Source organism: Camelus ferus, chromosome 3 (genome assembly GCF_009834535.1).
Source record: "Camelus ferus isolate YT-003-E chromosome 3, BCGSAC_Cfer_1.0, whole genome shotgun sequence".
Taxonomy (NCBI): Eukaryota; Metazoa; Chordata; class Mammalia; order Artiodactyla; family Camelidae; genus Camelus; species Camelus ferus.
Genome location: NC_045698.1, coordinates 54,370,637 through 54,389,297, shown reverse-complemented (window position 1 = coordinate 54,389,297; position 18,661 = coordinate 54,370,637).

Below are 18,661 nucleotides of genomic sequence, written 5' to 3'. Positions count from 1 at the left end.
TCCATAAGCATGTTTATCTCTATTTAGGTAGTGTTTTGGTTTTTTTTTTTTTTTTCATATCTCTCAACAATACTGTATATTTTTTCAGCACACAGGTCTTGTAATTTTTTAAATTAAATTATCCCTAAATATTTACAATGTTTTTGTATGTTATTATAATTTCATTTTTCAATCCTATTTGCTTTTGCTTTATTAAAAAATGAAAAATCCATACTCTTCTCATTTTGGAAAACATATAAAGAAGAAAGTATCAATTATAATGCTACCATCTAAAGATAATTATTATTAGCATCTTAGTGAATACCCAACAGTCTTGTTTCTATGCATAAATACATACACATATTTTAAACATATTAATGGTGAGTATGTCCTTTAAAAACAAACAAAAAAAAATTAAATCTAAGTAACACTGATATAACCCAAGAAGCATTAAAAGGAAAACTTACGTTGAGTCTTCTTTCTAAAATCCCTATGTACATTTATTGTTCGGAAAAAGGAACACATTTTTCCCATAGAAACAATGTTCAAATGATTGACAGGTTATCAATTCAGGCCACAAAATAAAACAAAACAAAACAAAACCCTATTAGCCCTCTGACCTGCGCCTTTTGCAAAACCCTTTTAAGGGAGCACAATCCCCACACATTTATTCCCTCTATAAGCTTTGGGTCTCTTAAAACCCTACAAGGAGAGAGACAGGATGGAGCTGGTGGGCAAAGATGGAGAAGCCCTAGCAAGAGCAGGAGACTAAAGTCATTCAGGAGCCCCACATCAGCACTGACTCTGGGTTTCCTGTGTGTGAGCTTAAGTCAAGTGGGCTCCAGCAGTAGGAGAATTGAGGAGTAACAGCTGTTTGTTTACCTGTGTTAACATTTATTAATGTCTACACTACGTTCTCAAAGTAGTTCTACTGAGGCTGAATTTCAGGAGATCCAATCTCAGGGTCATCATGTAATCCAAGAAACATGGCCCCGCAATAATCTCAAAATAATTTAAATACATGCTTCTCTCAAACACTGTGTTGTCACTACGTAGTCTACAGAAGTATTTTGTTTAAATCTCCTTTTGCTCTCCTGTTGGCTTCATCCTATAGCTTTTCCAGGATTTCCTTCTCTAAACCTGTAAATCTTTTTTCCTAGCCACATCCCATATGCTTTTTTTCTTCTTCCCTTTCTCCCAGTTCTGCCTTCCCTAAGCCCAAAGAAGCACTCTGGCAATGGCAGAACCATTTCTGAGTAGACAGGGGCAAGGGAAAGGCTGGGAAGGCTTCCACATACCAACCACCATCACATCTCCTAGGCGTAAGTCTCCTAAGTCAGGAAGAACCTGTGTAACTGGAAAGACTTCTGGGAACTCCTGGAAGCTAGGGAAAGATAAGATAGTCATAAGAATGGGCTTTTATTTTTGCATGTAAAGATAGTAGATACGTGAGAAGGTATTGTAGAAGCAAGTCATTTTCAGGAACTTTTCATCCTATTGCCTTTGAGCCTCCATTATGAAACTGCTCAGCAAACCGACTCAGCCCTGTGCTTGAGGGGGACCTAGGTTTGGAATTCCTGGGGAGCTGGAGGTCAGGAGGGAGCTGTTTGGTGGTGCAAAGCAGGGAAGCCTGCACGGGAGCCGGTCATGCTGTGCTGATCTTTTGGTCTGATACTTGTTTTTAGTTTCACTTTCTTTTAATTATGGTCTCTCCATATCTGACCTGAACAGCACCATTCTTCTGGTTTATTAGTTAATTTTAATGATAACAGCACATTACCATTAGAGTGGCTTCTCAGGTCACAGTGTATTGCAGGGAGCAGATTGTTAATTAAATGGTAATGTTTTCTGAATTTGAAAGTAATTCCTAAAGTTAATAGTTATTAGTTACCTTGAAATTGTAAAAAAAAAAAAAACCCCAAAACAAAAAACAAAAAAAAACTTCAGTGTATAAAATCAGTACATAATTAGCATGCTGCCCTCCAAGAAGCAGATCACATCACATTCTGTCCAAAAGGAACAGCTTTGCTGATGAGGCACTGACATAGTTAAGAGAAACCATGAATCACAAGGGGCCAGGAAAATGGTGCTGCCCAGCTCACATTCAGAAGCAGCATAATTTATGAAGCACTGAGGACAGTGGGAGGTAGGCTGTCAGAAATGCTAAGTTCTCTGTGGAATTATTACATTCCCTTTGAAAGATTGGATGTCATTGAAACGAGGTAATCTGGGGAAGCTTGGAGTTTCTGTGCAACTGGGAAAAGTGCAAAGATACTTGGCAATGAAGCCAGATTTCTTCAGCCTGTTTCCCACTGGAAATCACGCCCATGGTCTTATGAAAACAGACTTTCTTTTCAAACATCAAGAGGAAGTACTTCAAGAAGGACACCCATGGCACCTGGAAACTTCCGGACCCACCGATACCAGCATGGTCAGAGCTCTGCAGAGATTGCATCGACTCTGCCTTTAAGATCGACGTTGTCTTTGTCCCTCAGCACACTCTTTTCAATTATTTAAGATCACATATTGTCTATGGGCCCAAGGGAAAGAGAGGATGTAAAAATTAACAATATGTGTTGATGACTTCAGCAAACTTATTATCAGTTATTACTTTTATTATTATTCCTTTTGATAAGTAATCATTTCTAACATTTATCATTGGCTGCTTACTGAAGTGCTGAAAACAGTGTTGAGGGCTTTGCATAGGTTATTTTATTTAATCGTGCCCTACACATAAGAACCACCTTCAATTTTGAGATGGGGAAACTGAGGCTTAGATGAAGCAACTTACCCAAGATCACACAATTTATCAAAGGTGGAGCCTATATTCCAGTCATTTCCTTTAGCTGTTATGAAGGCATTAAGTTTTAATCCAGTAAAAAGATTAAGATGACTAAATCTACTTGACATTTTGGAAGGGAATGTGATTCACCTTGAAGGAGCACACTCTGGATTTTGGCATAGCAGACTGGCTGTTTCTTTTTGTTAAGTCATTTTTATACAATTCCCGTCTGGTCCATAACGGCTCTGTGGCATGTACTCTCTGAATATAGATGAAATCACTCTACTGTTAACATCTCAGTGGAATGTTCCCTCAACAAGAGAGAAAGTTTATTCCACTTTGGGAAGTGACATCTGCAAACTATTCCAAAACCACCTCTTACTACTTTCAGACCCTTTTAATCCTACCTGTTCATAGACTGCTTGTCCGTTAGAACTTGGACCATGAAGAGACTTCTTTTAAGGGGTTGTATTATTTCTCTCATGCAGCCATTAATTTCCTTGGAGGTCCATTGTATTCACTATCTATTTCCATGAGGGTAGATGGTCCTGTTTCTTAGGTATTAATAAGAAATTTTATAATGGTTTCTATGGCAACAGAGGATGAGAACTTTCCTTTAAGCCACTTAAAATGATAATTTGCCAGAACAAGTGTATACAATTTTGTTTACTAGCTGGTCATTGAAAGTTCTAGGGTAACTTGGTTGGCAGTTTGAAGAAACCTTTTACTCCTCACTTTTTGGCATCGGGCAGCTACCTGGTCAGAAAATTGATTTCCAGAAACATGAATGGCCACAGAGCAACTTTAGCAACAGTTTTAGCTGAACCTTTGCAGCAAACAATGCCATTTCTTGGGTACAGAGTGATTGGACTTCAGAATGGACCATCAGACCCACAGGCAAGCTTAGTGCAGCAGGTAGGCCTACTTTCCAGGCTAGGAGTTAAGCTTCTGAATCACATATCAGAAATAAGCCCCTTCCATTATGTATGCTACTGGAATAAATACACGTCCCTCACGAGGGAAGCCTTATGACTCCCCTCAGCCCAACAGATGGTTATAAGGATGTAGTACAGTTTTAGGGAAGGAGAACCGGCTTCAGACCCACCAGAGCTGGATTCAAATCCTACCCTTAGTTGTGTAGCCCTGAGAGAGTGACATGTGTGCTTCAAGGCTCTTTCTCTGCCTGGAAATTAAAGACATGAATGTCTCCATTGGCAGGGTGTTTTAAGGATTAGAAATAATGTATATGTAATCTGGGCCCCTGTGTTCCTATCTTGAAGAAGAAAACGGCGGCTAGCAGCAGATAGAAGCAAATGAAATCCTTTACCTGGGCTTCTCAGAGCACAAAGGAGGTCCTATTTGTAATCTTAAATAGCGCTCCCTCGAATACCCCCGCCCCCACTTCTCTCCAAAGTCCTGCCTTTCTCTCCCTCTTCCTCCCACCTCATCGGTCCTGATTCTCTGGCTCCCAGTCTCTCAATGCTGTATCACAAATGTCCGGGAATCTGGCAAAAGTCTGAATCCCCTCAGAGGGCAGAGAACAGAAGCCATAGAGCAAAAGCCAGCGTTCACTTTAGATGGCAGCTGAGGTGTGGCCAGGGCTGCGAACACACAGAATAAAAAGGTTTGCTCTGTCTGATACATGTAACACTCAACTCAGTGCCTGGAACCTAATAGATGCTCAGTAAATATGATTCTAGATTAAGGAGCACGTACAATATGCCAGATACGTATCTTGTGAGTGTGGGGTGTAGAGCCCAATAATGATTAAGATAAGAGCCCTGCCTCAAGGAGTGCACAGTGTAGAAGTTATTCTTGAATTTAGGTGACAGAAACAGCCATATCATCATTAAAACAATGAACATGCACTCGGTTATTTCCATCAAATACCCTAGGCATAGTAAAACATCTACATGGCATGGAAGAAAAATTAATGTGTTGGTTGTATTCCAGAGAACTAATTTCAAAATGTCCAGGCAACATTTCTTAAAAAAACCAAAACAAACAACAAAACAAAACAACTTAACCAAAGCAAGTTATTTAAGATATACACTTCGTCCTTTTATATTTAACAATAAATGCTGTTTGTGGGTTGTAGGATAACTGAAGTACTATCAATATGCATAAATTATGCTTTTTATCAGTTATGTCATCCATTCTTGGATTAGAATGATAAATACATATTATTTCATTCATTAATTCCTTGCTTCTTTCATCTTCTGATGCCACCCTATTCTAGCCCTAAGTTGGTGGTGGAGTCTAAAATCATCTAGTTATTAACCGCATTTTGCAGCAAATTAAGTTTTAGCATCTGTTAAATGGGGTTGCATTTGACAGCATCTACCTTGAGATCATGAGATTGTTGCAAGGATTAAATGCAATAATGTATCTCTAGCACTTAACACAGAGTTGGGCACATTGTGGCCAACATTTAACAAATGATTGTTGTTATTATTGCCACTACTGTCATTATCGTTTATTATTTTTGTCGTGCTAATATATTATAAGGGCTGGGTTCTGTGAGGTACAAACAGGAAATAGCCTTCTTTTTAAATTTCAGTGCCTTGAAACATGCTCTGTTTTATCTCCCTTTCCTGCCCCTAGATGATACCTCCAACAGATTCTGTGTCTTTCCCATTACTTTGTGATATTAGACAACAGTCTCTGAAAATTTAAGAAGTCTAGTCCAATTTAAAGTGAAATTTTCATTTCCTATCTAGTTTAAAGCTTCTCCCCACCCCTCCAGCTCAGCCTGGCCAGGGAGCCCACAGATCAGTGGAGGGAGCAACACAGAGTCTGTTCCTTGGCCCCCCTTGCTTGTCACCTGCTCTGGCTCCTCCAGGTGGAGTGTGCAGTGGCGGGTGGGGCAGGGGCGGTGGTGGTGAAGGGAGTGGAGGGACCAGAGGAGATGGTAGCTGCTGCTCCTTGTACTTCTTTCTTGGTTCTCTCTTAATGGACTCTCTCTTGGTCCTAGCAACTGTCCAACGCTGGCCCTTTCTTTTAAGGAGCATTTTTGTGGGTTCTTCTGAGACTCTCACCCCTCCACCTCCCTGCTGTCGAGAATGTCAAAACCTGCTATGCTCTCCCAAGAAAGTGATACTCGGGCCCAGCATGCAGCCGTGGAACCCAGCTACTTCCCGTGCTATTTGGCTTATGAGAAATTTACCCCACTTTGTGCTATCAAATTCTGGAAGCCAGCCTTTCCAGGTGAGAGTCAGGCATCAGCCTCCCTGTTCCCCAGACTCCAGGGAATTTGTGATTTGAGAAGAGAGAAAAACTGTAGCACTTTCCACTTACAGCTCAGATTCTTCTTTTAATGATTCACTAACTTCTCTTATGTAGGATGGGAACCTAATGAATGGACAAAGAACCAGTTAGCAAGTCCTGGAGGGATGTGTGTAGCAACTGTCTTTAGAATGTGTGGATTCTCATTGCCTATTGTCCTCAGCTGGGGTGCTTTGGCGGAAACTCTGAGACAACAGGAAAAGCCCCATCCAGCATCCTGTTACAATTTTATTATGCCTGAACTTTTACAACAGTCTTGTAATTGGTTTTCCTGCCGCCTATTACCCACTATTTCATTCCATCCCATACCTACCTGCTAGATTCATCTTTCTCAAAAAACACTGAGTCTTGTCATTTTTCTTTTCAGTCTATCACTGTGGCTTCTGCAGATTGGCTACCATCCCAACAGCCCTTTCAAAAATAAAAGAAAAAGCCTAGGGTCCCCAAATTGAATGTAATCCCAGAAGATTAAGCCAGATATCACAGTAGTAGAGTTTCTGAGAGTCCCCAAATCTCCTGTGATGCTGGTTTGCTTCCAACTGCTTATTATGTCAAATAAACTCCCCAGGCTACAAACATAAACTCCACTAATTCAATGAGGTATTTACACTACGATCAGAGATCCCTGAGGCACTAGAAAGTATGTCTTTAATATACAATTCCAGCTTCATCGTTTCATCAAACTCCTCTAAATTTTGAGGCGTTGCCCACTGGCTGAACTTTACCCAGATCACTGAGAGCTGATTTCTCCAACAGCCACACTCTGTCTACATCAAGGAAGTACAAAGTATGAATTCTAGAGACCTAGAATTTTGGAACCCAGAGAATATCTAATTCAACTGTTTGTTTTACCCATGACAAAATCGTGATTCAGAGATGTTGTAACTTGCCCAGAGTCACCAGGCCATTTGAAGCTATGACCAGAATCAGTAGCCAGGTCTCCTGACTCCCAGAGTTAGGCTGATTGCACCACCCCAGGTGATAGCTTGCCAGTTGGTTTCATTTCTTTGTAAATGTTGTCTGATTAGTCCCTATGCTGCAGAAGTTCACCCACCTGTAACGGAAAGGGAATGTTCTTTCTAAAATTGGCATTAAAGCCTTCTCTCAGAGCATGTAGGGAGAAGAAAGTTATTACTATTAGAAAGAAGTAAAATGGACTGCAGACACAGAATTTGTCTCCGAAGATGCGGATAGATCTTTTCGGTAATAAAAGGGAAGGCCCAAGACGTATCCTGAATGGAAAAGGTTGAGACAAAAATTAGCTAATTTGTTTAAATCACAAAGTAAGAGGAATTTTTCCATTTCCAGTGAGAAATTGGAGGAAGGTATTTTGGCAAGTCCAGGACTTGGAGAAGAGAGAATAAGGGGGAGAAAAGATCTCTGGAGATGGGGAAAGTGGCAGACCAGAAGGGAAAATGACTGAAAAGAAACTCCCTGTGGCCAAAAATTTTAGCAGCAAAGAAGTTTTATATTCGAATGTAAGTGCTTTTCTATGTTGTACTCTGATCACCCTTCATAATCCACAAATCTTCTGTAAAAGTTCATTATGCATAAAACTGAGTGTTGGGGTGCCTTGAAGAATAAAGGATGAGGCCACTGGCCCATGCCTGGGGTAAAGGGGACAGGGGAGAGGAACAAAATCATGCAAGAGCCTGCTAGGTTGCTGTGGTAAACAGAATAATAGCCCTGCAAAGATGTCCTAATCCCAGGAACCTGTGAATGTGTTGCTTATGTGGCAAAGGAGAATTTTGGTCACTAATCATTAGATAAGGAGGATCTCCTGGATTATTCAGGTAGACCCAATATAATCACAAAGGGCCTTCAAAGTGGAAGAAAGAGGCAGAAGAGGAGGTCAAAGTGATGCAACGTGGGAAGGACTTCACCTAACATTAATGTTCTTCAAGATGGAGGAAGGGGCCCATGAGCCAAGGAATGTGAGTGGCCTCTAGAAGCTGGAAGAGACAAGGAGGCCGACTCTCCCCTCACCATCCACATGCCCCTAGCCCGTCAGCCTGGTCTGGTCTCAGAGTTCCCCAGCATCACTCCCAACCTTTACTGTTAGTTTCTTTATCCTTCAGTGTCTGACTCTGCTTTATGTCCCGACATCCATCACTGATTTTAGGCCCAGACTGATATCACAGGAATGATCACCAGCGTCTGTCTCACATTCAGAGTAACCCCCAATCTCAGAGCAGGAGAGATGCTTCTAACATCTCAAATGGCAACTCAGCATATTTCCCTACAGCAGCAATTTTCAGAACATGTTTTGGGGAACTCCAGTTTAGGGTGTTAATATCTGTTACTCACTAAAAGGGTTTCAAAGTCAAAGAAGGTTGATGAATTCTCAATGGAACAATTTTAAGCAGTTTTCTTTCCTGCAGAACTTCTTAAAGCCTTTAATATGCAAATGCACATTATGAATCTCTGAGTGGGATATATGATATGCAGTGTTTCCCAAACTTATTTGACCTTGGAATTTTTCCCTTGAAACTTTCTTGAAAGAATATTCTTCTGTGTAACATATTTTGTGTTAAAGTAATGCACTTAAATCTTGTGGGTCAGGCTTAAGTTCTTGTGAATTGACACAGGGATATAGGTGTTAGTGTTCTGGTGGGACAATGCATTCTAAGTTCTACAACTTCATTTTTGGAACCCAGTAGATTGTGAAGTGGACAACTGCATGTAAGATCCCAGTAGATTGTGAATTGGACAACTGCATGTAAGAACTGTGTGATGCCCAGAAAGCAGAGGAACATGACCAAGTAGAAAGTACCTGGGACCACTAGGTCAGAAGAACTAGTATCTAGTCTAAATTTTAGCATTACTAGCTGGATATTCCTGAGCAACACTCAGCATTTTGTCCTCAGTTTCTTCATCTATAAAGCTGAGTGCTTAATCACAATATTAAAAGAAAAATAAATAATAACTGCTTAAAATAGTTCACAGGAATTTCAGGAGTTTCTAATGAGATAATGACATGAGAGCACTTTGAAAATAGTAAGGCTTTTCTTAGTAGGTATATATAAAAATACCATATTATTTCTTAATTAACTTGGTTTTGCAATTGGAACAAGGATTCAAACCCACAGATATCCTTCAGACCTTATTTATTTTTTGCAAAACATTTCAATCCAAATTATTTTCCCCAACACTGATAATAAAGAATAATTTATAAATTACAGTTTTACTTAAGCTCTCTTCCTAGATCTTCTCTCTGGTGCAGTGTCCAAGACAAAGATGCAATCAAGGGAGGGCAGTGGAAGCCTGACATTTAATAAACTGGGTAATCAGGATGAGGTAGGTCATGGTCACATTTGAGCTTCAGGCGGAGCCTGATTGATTTGTAAGCAGTGTAGTTGGGGGCAAATTTCATGCTCAGATTTTCAGACAACTTTCGATCTGGTTATTAGCTGACACTTAGTATTCCCACTGGCAAAACCTGAGAGTATCCTCTGCTGACAAAGCCTGAAAGGTCATCGGTGACACCAAGGTCATTGGTGACACCAGGAGTGTTTCATTTCACAAAAAAAGCAGGAAATATCAGTTCCCACCCTTCTCCATTGTCCATTTTATGTGATGGACACATGAGAGCACATCAGTGGGTCATGGGCAATAGCAACATGGGTCTGTTTCTTGGCCCTTTCAGCTCCAAGACCATAGTTACCTATTAAATTATGTCACAACATTTCGGATATTCTTGGGCAATATTCAACTTCTTTGGTTCAGGAACTGACTTAGAAGAGGGGGACTCTAAGTAACCTGTTAAATTATCAGTTATCTTAAAGATCCTGGTATGTTGAGCCTGGATCAGCAATTAAATTTAGTATCTTGCTCTATTTGTTTGAAAATGGAACCTGTAGCAAAAGTGGGTGTGCCATACTGACAAGTGTGTTTTATTTATTTATTTATTTATTTATTTGGTGGGAGGAGGTAATTAGGTTTATTTGTTTTCAAGTGGCAGAACTGAGGATTGAACCCAGGACCTTATGCATGCTAAGCATGTACTCTACCACTGAGCTATAGCCTCTTCCCGGCAAATACAAGTGTAATTTTAAGGCAATCTCCACTGTTTATTATCATGGATGATTCTAGGAAGGTGAATTATACAGACAAGGATGAATAAGGAGGGGCACTGCCTTATCATCAAATATGTATTTGAGTTTAGTGGCTACTTGGGGAAGGAGAATTTCTCTGTGGATAACACGTAGTAGCATCTAAGTTAGAGACATTTCTTCAAGTCATCTGGTTGCTTTCTCTTACCAGAAACTGTACTTTGAATATTCCTTTCTTTTTTTACTTTTATCATATGATGTGAAGAGAGTAACATTTCACGAATAAGCATGGTTGACAGGGACTCTTTCCCAATTGTCTTATTTATATATTATTATCTTTATTTGTTATCTTTCTTCTTCAACAAAAGAACTCAAAGCATATTATACAAATTCATTAATGTGAATACATGGTAAACCACTTGTTTGCCGCTTCATAGGTATGATTACTCTTGGTTTTACCCAAAGTGATTCAGCATCAAAGAATGATAACAGGACCCAGTACCCCTTATTTCTCTGCTTTGACCATTAGCACGTGGCCCCAATTCTAGGCATTAGACTGAATTTTCCAACATTGGATTGATTAGCGCACGTTCTTTGTTGTGGTTAAGGAAGGGAAGGTAATAAAACAGAGAAACAAGATGGAGAAGCATTGAGGGAAACAGGTGATTTCATCTTTCAAAGATAAAGTTCTGTGGAAGGAAGCATCTCGGTGCTCATTAAGAACAGAAGCCTCCACACATGCACGGAAGAGTGGGGAGCAAAAGGAATTTCAGTGACTTTTTCATGAAATCTGACCCAGAGTTGAACAAAGAGAATTCTAAAGCTTTTGCATATGCCATTTTGGGGGCCGGGTGGGGGTGGGTAGGAACATCAATCTTTTCCCCCTTACTCTGGTGTTGCTGGAACAAAAAGAATTATTGAAATTGAACTTGTTCAGGTTTTTTAAAATCAAGATGTCAGCAAATAGAAGCACTAGTCTAGTTACAACAAGAGACTGTAGTTTATGGAATAAAACTAATCCTGTTTCTTTTTTTTTTTTTTTTAAGCTCTACAAAGAACACATTGTTTATTCTAGTGTAAAAACATCATGTAAAGAAGCTCTCTGTCAGGTACTCTATTTTTATTTACTTGTTTCATAACTCAATTATAACGTCCCCCTCTGTCTAATAATTAGCATATGCATAGTAACAAGGCTTGAAAACCTGTTCTTTTCCCCACTGTGTGTCAGTTATATTTCCAAATTGTTACGGAGACCTGGCTGTGCCTGTGTAGGTGAGTCTTTCCCTGCTGCTCTGGCAGTTTGCCCCTGTGCAGCAGTTGAGGGTCAGCTCCTGGAGAAAGGCCCAGTCAGAGGCCTGAGTGGGGACTTCCTGCCTTCTGGAACAGTATGGAGCACAGGGAAAGATGTCAGCAAGAAACACACAAATGACTCCTCTCCAGCTCCCCAAGGGGAAGACCAGTATCTCCCCCAGTTCTGAGACTGGGGAAACTTCACAGGCACTCCCAGTCACTCGATGCGTAAGTTTTAAGCTCTGTATTTTGTTGCCTTTCCTGCTGAGGTTTTTGTGGCCACTTACCACCTTTTGAACACCCTTTCTATGTTTGAGGAATTCCCCGCAGCATGAGTCCTGCCTTCCCATTGTATAAGCCCCGAGTACATTTTCCCAGCTTTTAAAGCAAGGGTGCAAATGTGGGACCTGGGTTCTGCCAACCCTCCTTGCTTGTAGGAGATACTGTTTAGGAAGAGAACAATGAGAGAGGAAGTAGGTGCCTCACAGAATCCATTTTCTGGCAAAAGTGGCAGCTGAGGCTTTTGGCTTTGGGGGAGGACGGTGGTGGAGGTTCTAGCATCGGGTGTCTAGTGTTAACAGTGTTCACTGAGATGAAGGGGTTGGGGGTGTAGGGGTCTTCCTGAGGCCGTTGTGATGCATGCAGTGCCTAAGACCAAGATTTTCTTTGCAATAATAAAAAATATTTAAAGGTATCTAATTGTTCATTAGATACATACACTCTGAAAATCAAAGTCTTTAACTTGCTTCATTGAAATTTTTAAAAAGTTACTAAGATAACTTTTAAGTGCATTTTTTTTAGGCAATAATATGGTTTGTGATAAATAAACTCAAAGACCAAGTGTTTGTGGGAAACGGGTGTGGCATGTTTACCCTTCAGGTATTTTGGGGGTACATGTGAGTTTATATTTAGTTTGGATATCATCATTTACACAGTTTTGAGCTAACTTCTCTCTCTTCCTCCATTCTCTCCTCACATCTGTGTTATTGCACTAATCTGAGTTTTGGGGGATGGAAAGAGGTTCTCTGGTGCCCAGCATGACATCTATGCAGGAATGCGGAACCCCATTAGTTGGGTTGGGCAAAGGGGTTACAATGGGACTACAGTAAACCTACTGTGAAAGAGGAGCAGAACACCCCATTCAAATCAGTGAAAAATACATTTTTTGAAGTAAATGCTATTTTGTTATTTCACAAATAATTTGCATAATATAAGAAAAACGGTATTTGTTAAACATAGGTCAATTTGATTAAAAATACAAGTTATTATGGGCCATGGTAATGAATCATGATCATCCTTGATACTACTGTAGGCTCCTTCTTTTCAGGGAAAAAAATTCATGAAATGTTTTCTCAGCCAGAATGACACACAACAACTGTATGATTGTAACATTATAAATTTATGGGATCTAAATCAATGAGTTTTAACCATAGAGATAAATTCTCAGGGATGAGGAATTGATGAAATCAGTACCTAGTGCTAAGTTACAGGACTCACATTTGGAGATCTTCACTATTTTCTGCCCTTCCCTCCAACATGATACTGAAAAAGACTGATATTCTGAACTCTGATGAGCCATCCTTTCCTTAGTTTAGTTTCCTTTCCTATTGGTTTAAAATTGTCTCCCCTTCCATCCTGTACCTTGTGTAGTAATTTCTACAAGATAGTGTTCCTGTTATGAGCACTGTTCAATTATTCGTGATTGAAACAAAGAGAATTCAAATGTTTCGACAGAGGTTCCTCAGATGAGGCTGTAACTGACCGGACAGAGATAGGAAGTCAGTTTTCTCTGATGTTCGGTCGTCCCCTGTGTCACTTTCTAATGTTCCATCTAGTTCTATGAAGCTACATGATTACTTTGTGTGTTATAGTAATTCTGTGATTTCAATTATACACACTCAGAAACGGAAAGAACAATCAATATTTCTTTCTGCTTTTCTTTTAATTCCCACCAGTATTTTATTATTAATAAATGATTTTGAACTCCATTTTGAATTATTTTTTCAATACCATTTTGGTATTTCTATAATTCTGAACATAGCAATTCTAAGGGTAGGCGATACAGCCATGTGGCTGGAGTGGTGTAGATTTAGTTCTACCAAGGCCAGGAAGATAGCCTGGTTCTGTCTTTGAGCTCCATCCAAATGTTGGTGTGCAGGTGTGGGAGACACAGAGATGCCCTTTCAAAGGACACACTACCCAGCTGTGGGGGGGCATCAGCATCTTCAGGGTCGCCTCAGCCGCTAAGGACAATGTCTCCAGAGATCACGCCCTCTGAGGCAGCTCATATCCAATGAGTGAGACTGGGGTATAAAAATCAGGCCATTTTGGCAGGACAGAGAACACTCCGATGGGTAATATTTGCTCCAGAGATCTCTGCCAGATTGGCTGTGGCCTTATGAGGCCTGCATCGGGGTTGACTTCTTGACAAGAGAGTGAATTTTTCTGTTTGCCTAGACCATTTGTGATATTAAGCTATGCAAATAAATATTTTGATTGTTCATTTGGGAGAAGAGGATTATTTGATGACTGTCGTGAAGTAAATGTAGGCTTATCATGAGGAGGAGGATGACTACTTTTTTCTCCCCATTGTTATTGTTGATTCAATGAGGAACAGTACCTAAAGTACTTACATTGTATCAACTGTTAAAGATAAGAATTTCTCCACTGGAATTGAGGGATACCGTGGGAATCTCCCACTTTGCAGGTGTGACTGGATGACATCAAAATTCCCATTATCACCCTTGAATCTGTGAAATTTGAAATTATATCATCACAGTGACCAACTACTACCAATAAAGAGGCTGTTAAACTTGGATTACATTCTCCAGTTACTGCCTTCAGAAGAGAGTTGGCGGGTGCATGCTATGAATGTACGGCCGTCTTAGGCTCTGCTGAAGAATCATAGCATTATCCTTGTGCTTATATCTTACTGGGGAGACAAGACGCAGGAAAAGTTAGGTTCTAGTAAAAGGCAGCTTATTTTTATATATGACACAGATTGCTAGGAGCAGAGAATGGCTTTCAAGGGAGTTAGGAGCCAGAGTAGGGAAGGCCATTCAAGGCAAGGGGAACTGTGTGTACAAAGTGATACAGTGTTGACAGGTGTGCCAGGTAGGTTTGTGTGTGATTTCAGACTGCATAGGACATAGACTAGCTCTACTGAGGAAGAAAACACTCATAAACACTCACTAAGCACCAAGCTGTATGCTAACTCCAGCACATGCATTTTCTCATTCAATCCTTGTAATAACTCTAATATATAGTGAAGAACATCATCTCTGTTTGCAGTTGATAAAACTGAGGCACAGAGTGGTTAAGCAACTTGCCTAAGATCATACAGCTAGCGATTGATGGAGGAGAGAATTCCAGCTCAGGTTGTCAGACTTCAGCTACTGGGACTAAAATTTAATTCCAGAAATATTAGTATCACTTCCCAAAGGCAAAGCACAAACTGAGGTGTGAATTATAGGGCTTGAGAGTAGGGAAATGTCTTCTTCAACAGTATATTCACCGATATCAAGCTCAACATGTAGGTATAGCGTAAATGTCTGTAAATGAATAGGCTGTTTCCAGGGAGGGAAGACAGACATGCATAAATAACTACAATATACTGAAGGCTATACGTACTGATGGACAAGACTGGATAAAATCTGAGGGGAGAGAAAGTTATGCTATAAGCAGTCCGGAGGCATTGAGGATTTTGAGCAGGAGAGTGACATGATGAAAGCTTATTGCTGAAAACTTAATCTGCTGGCTGTGTGCTACTTGTTTCCTTATTGTCAGCAACATTAAGCCACTTGGAACTCCAAGCAAGTTAGATCTGTGGTAGAGAAAAGAGGAGGAAATATTTCTCTCTCTCATGTCCTGCTCACCAAAATTCTGCTAAATTGATTTAGATGCTGGAACAATAAATTGGAGTAAGAGCAGAAGCTGAAAATCTGAAGGTATGCTGATATTCTCTGTCCAATCACTATTATTCCTAAGAATGTGAGTATCCCCTTGGGTAGAGGGCTGGAAAGATTGTATGTTGCAAATATCTAACAGAACTAAGATATAAGTTAATTCATATATGATCATTTTAGAGTTATCCATTCATTTGGTCAGTCTGTCATTCAATGGATACAGCTGACCCTTGAACAATACGGATTTGAACTATGTGAGTCCACTTAAACACAGATCTCTTTCAAGGGTAAATACTACAGTACTACCCAACCCAAGGTTGGTTGAATTTACAGATAAGCAGGAACCGTGTATATGGAGGTCATACTCAGATTTTTGACTGCCTGGAGGGCCAGCGCCTCAACCTCCTTGCTGTTCAAGGGTCAACTGTATTTGTTTATTGAGTGCCCCTGGCTACCTGGTACTGTTCTAGGTCTTGGGACATAGGGATCTGGTATAAGAAGTACAATAAGACAGCTGCCCCCACGGAGTATGCAAGTCAGTAGCATTATTCAGAGTATGAACATTTCAGATAGTAACGTGACTCAGAGGGAAATAAAACAGAGCAACAGGATGAAGAGCGACTGAGGATGGGGTAGTAAGCACTTTGAAAAGGACTCTCAGAGAAAACCTCTCTGACATTCCAGCAGCCTTGAGTAATGAGGAAAAGCCAGACATACAAAAAGCAGAGGGAAGAGCATTCCAGGCAGAGGAAACAGCCAGGGTGAAGGCCCTGAGGTTGGAAGTTAGAGGAAGAGGCAACAAGAACTGTGGGCTTTTGCAGTTAGCCACATTCAGAAAACTTTGAAAAGACACCTGAAATACTCTTCTTCAAATCCTGTGTCAGTGAAATAGTTTAACAATTAACAATCCAATGATTCTCATTATTAACTATGTTCTTAATAACCATTTAAAATTTTCCACCTGAAAAAAAGTGGATATTTAAAAAAATCAATTTGAGTATAAACTGACAAATAACAAAAGAAATAAAGGTCATAGATAATAAAGAGTCCAAAATGTGGATGAAGGATTTGGGAAGATCACCTTGAGGAGGGGGGTGGTGGTTGGAAATGAAAGGCTGAAAATCATGCACTATTTATTAATTTAATAAATCTGTCTTGATGTCAATGTAATCGAATGTTGCCACAAAATAATGGTCTCCTGCTGCTACATAAATGTTGAGGCCAAGCTCTGATGTTTATTTTCAAGACAGGAGACATTGATCCTTCGCTAATAGAATATTACAAGTTTATTTCTATTATGCTAAGTAACCAAAGTTGATTTCATTGTTTGATTTGATGGATGTTGGTGCTGTCAGAATTCAGAATGGTCTGGGGCTAGAAGGCCAAGAGGATGAGCATTTTTTTTTTCCTAATTAGGCATCCCTGGATTTCATTTTAATATAAAATCAATAAAAGAAAACTTTAGGGATACTTAGTCTCTGGGATCTTTCTTCTGCCCCAGAAATTGGGACTGTTTGGCACAAGATTGTTCTCCCCTGGGACCAAAGAGACTCTAAAGCCAGACAGTGAGTGAGTTGGATGGGGGCCCCACCCAATTGGAAAGGCAACAGGAAAAGTGATGAGAGGAAAAGACTGCTACAACAATAGAAGGAGGAAGTGAAGCCAAAAAAACAAGAGAAGAAGGAAAGTAACTACAATTATTCACCAGGAAAGGAAAACCGCACAAGGGAAAAAAAAGCCAAAGGGAATTGCAATCTGCTGATTTAGATGCAGGGGACCAGTTTTTGACCATTTCCAGAGGCAGGGCACTTATTTACAGTGATCAGTGATTGGATGGCGACGCAACTCAGTCATTCAGGTCTCGCTTGTCCTAAGCAGAATGTGAATTAAAACAAAGACACAGTTTTCAGGTTTATCTTCCAGCAATCACACAGTCCCACAGATCTGAGAAATGTAATCAAAAGAGGAATGAGCAAGGTGAAGACAGGAAAGAAGACATGAACTGACTAATTTAGTTGGAGTAAGGAGAACACTCACCTCTTTTAAATATCACAAGAGAAATAGATTCATGCCATGCCATTTCTCCTTTTAGTATCCTGTGGTGAGCCAAGGGATTCACTTTACAATAGTCAAAATGGGGAAATGATGTACTTGATAAAGGACAAGCCTGCAATAAAGCAGGGTGTGGCTTGGTGTTTCTGATTTTACCTAATTGGGAGTTGGCTGTAAGAATTAAATTCATTGCTGCTTACCATGCTGAAGTAGATCCCATAAGCCTTGCTCGAGTGGTCCCACCTGTATTTACTCCAACCTAAATTCACAGAGAAGCTTGCCCTTCTAGAATCATAGTAGAAAGAGTAAACGTTAATGGGCAAGGGTGGTTGGAAGGATGCATGCATCAAATGCCTGAGAGGGCCTAAAGAGATGGGCTGCCTGAGGGAGAAATGTACTCTTGACATTCACTCATTGTGTAAACCAGGAAGTTTTGTGAATAATGATACCTACCTCAAAGGATTGTGGCCAGGTTTGCAAGAACTGAAGTTCTCACACGGTTGAACCATATAACATTGCCAAAGTCAACCATATTTGACTTGCAAAAATAGCAGTTTCATATTTTTCAAGCTAATATGTTCCCACAAAACTTCCCTATTTCTTTCACCTTTTGTCTTTTTGTCAGGGGTTAAGGGGGAAAGAAAGGAAAGGGGAAAGAAAGAGAAAGAACAGGTGAAAGAAGGGTTGGGAAGGTGGGAATTTACGTGGTAAAGTCCTTTGAAGAAAGTGCACTGACTGGGAGCCGAGGAGATGAGATATAGTCCTCTTCCCCTCACCCCCTTCTCACAACCCTTTAGTGAACTCTCTTCAAGGAGACATGTCTCCTTGTGCCACAAATGATAAAAGTTCCTTTAAAAATAAACACTCAAATCATAGAATACAACCGAGAGCTCCTAAAAGGACACAGTGTGAAGGCAAAAACAAAGGAAGCAGTACAGGAAAGTCGGGGTACAGGGGTAACTCTTCCAGAGGAGTGGGAGAAAATCCTCAGAGCTGGGTTCTTCCATGACCACCCTTCTCTGCAGACCACTTACATCCATGATCAGAGTAAGCTTTCGTTTGCCTTCCTCTTGGAAACCAGATCAGGCTGAAAAGCTGGGGCAAATGGATTTAGTGGTCCTGGAGCCTCCAATTTCTGGGCTCCTCAGCATCAAATACAGTACCATAGAACTCAGTATCCTTGGTCAGAACTCTCCTTAACCTAGCAACAAGTCTAGCCCTAAGTCGTGTCCACAGTGTTGTAGACACTGATTAAAGTTCTCCTCAAAGAGCTAAAATCCTGTGAGTGTTACAGGGTAGGAGGTAAGCTCAGAGTA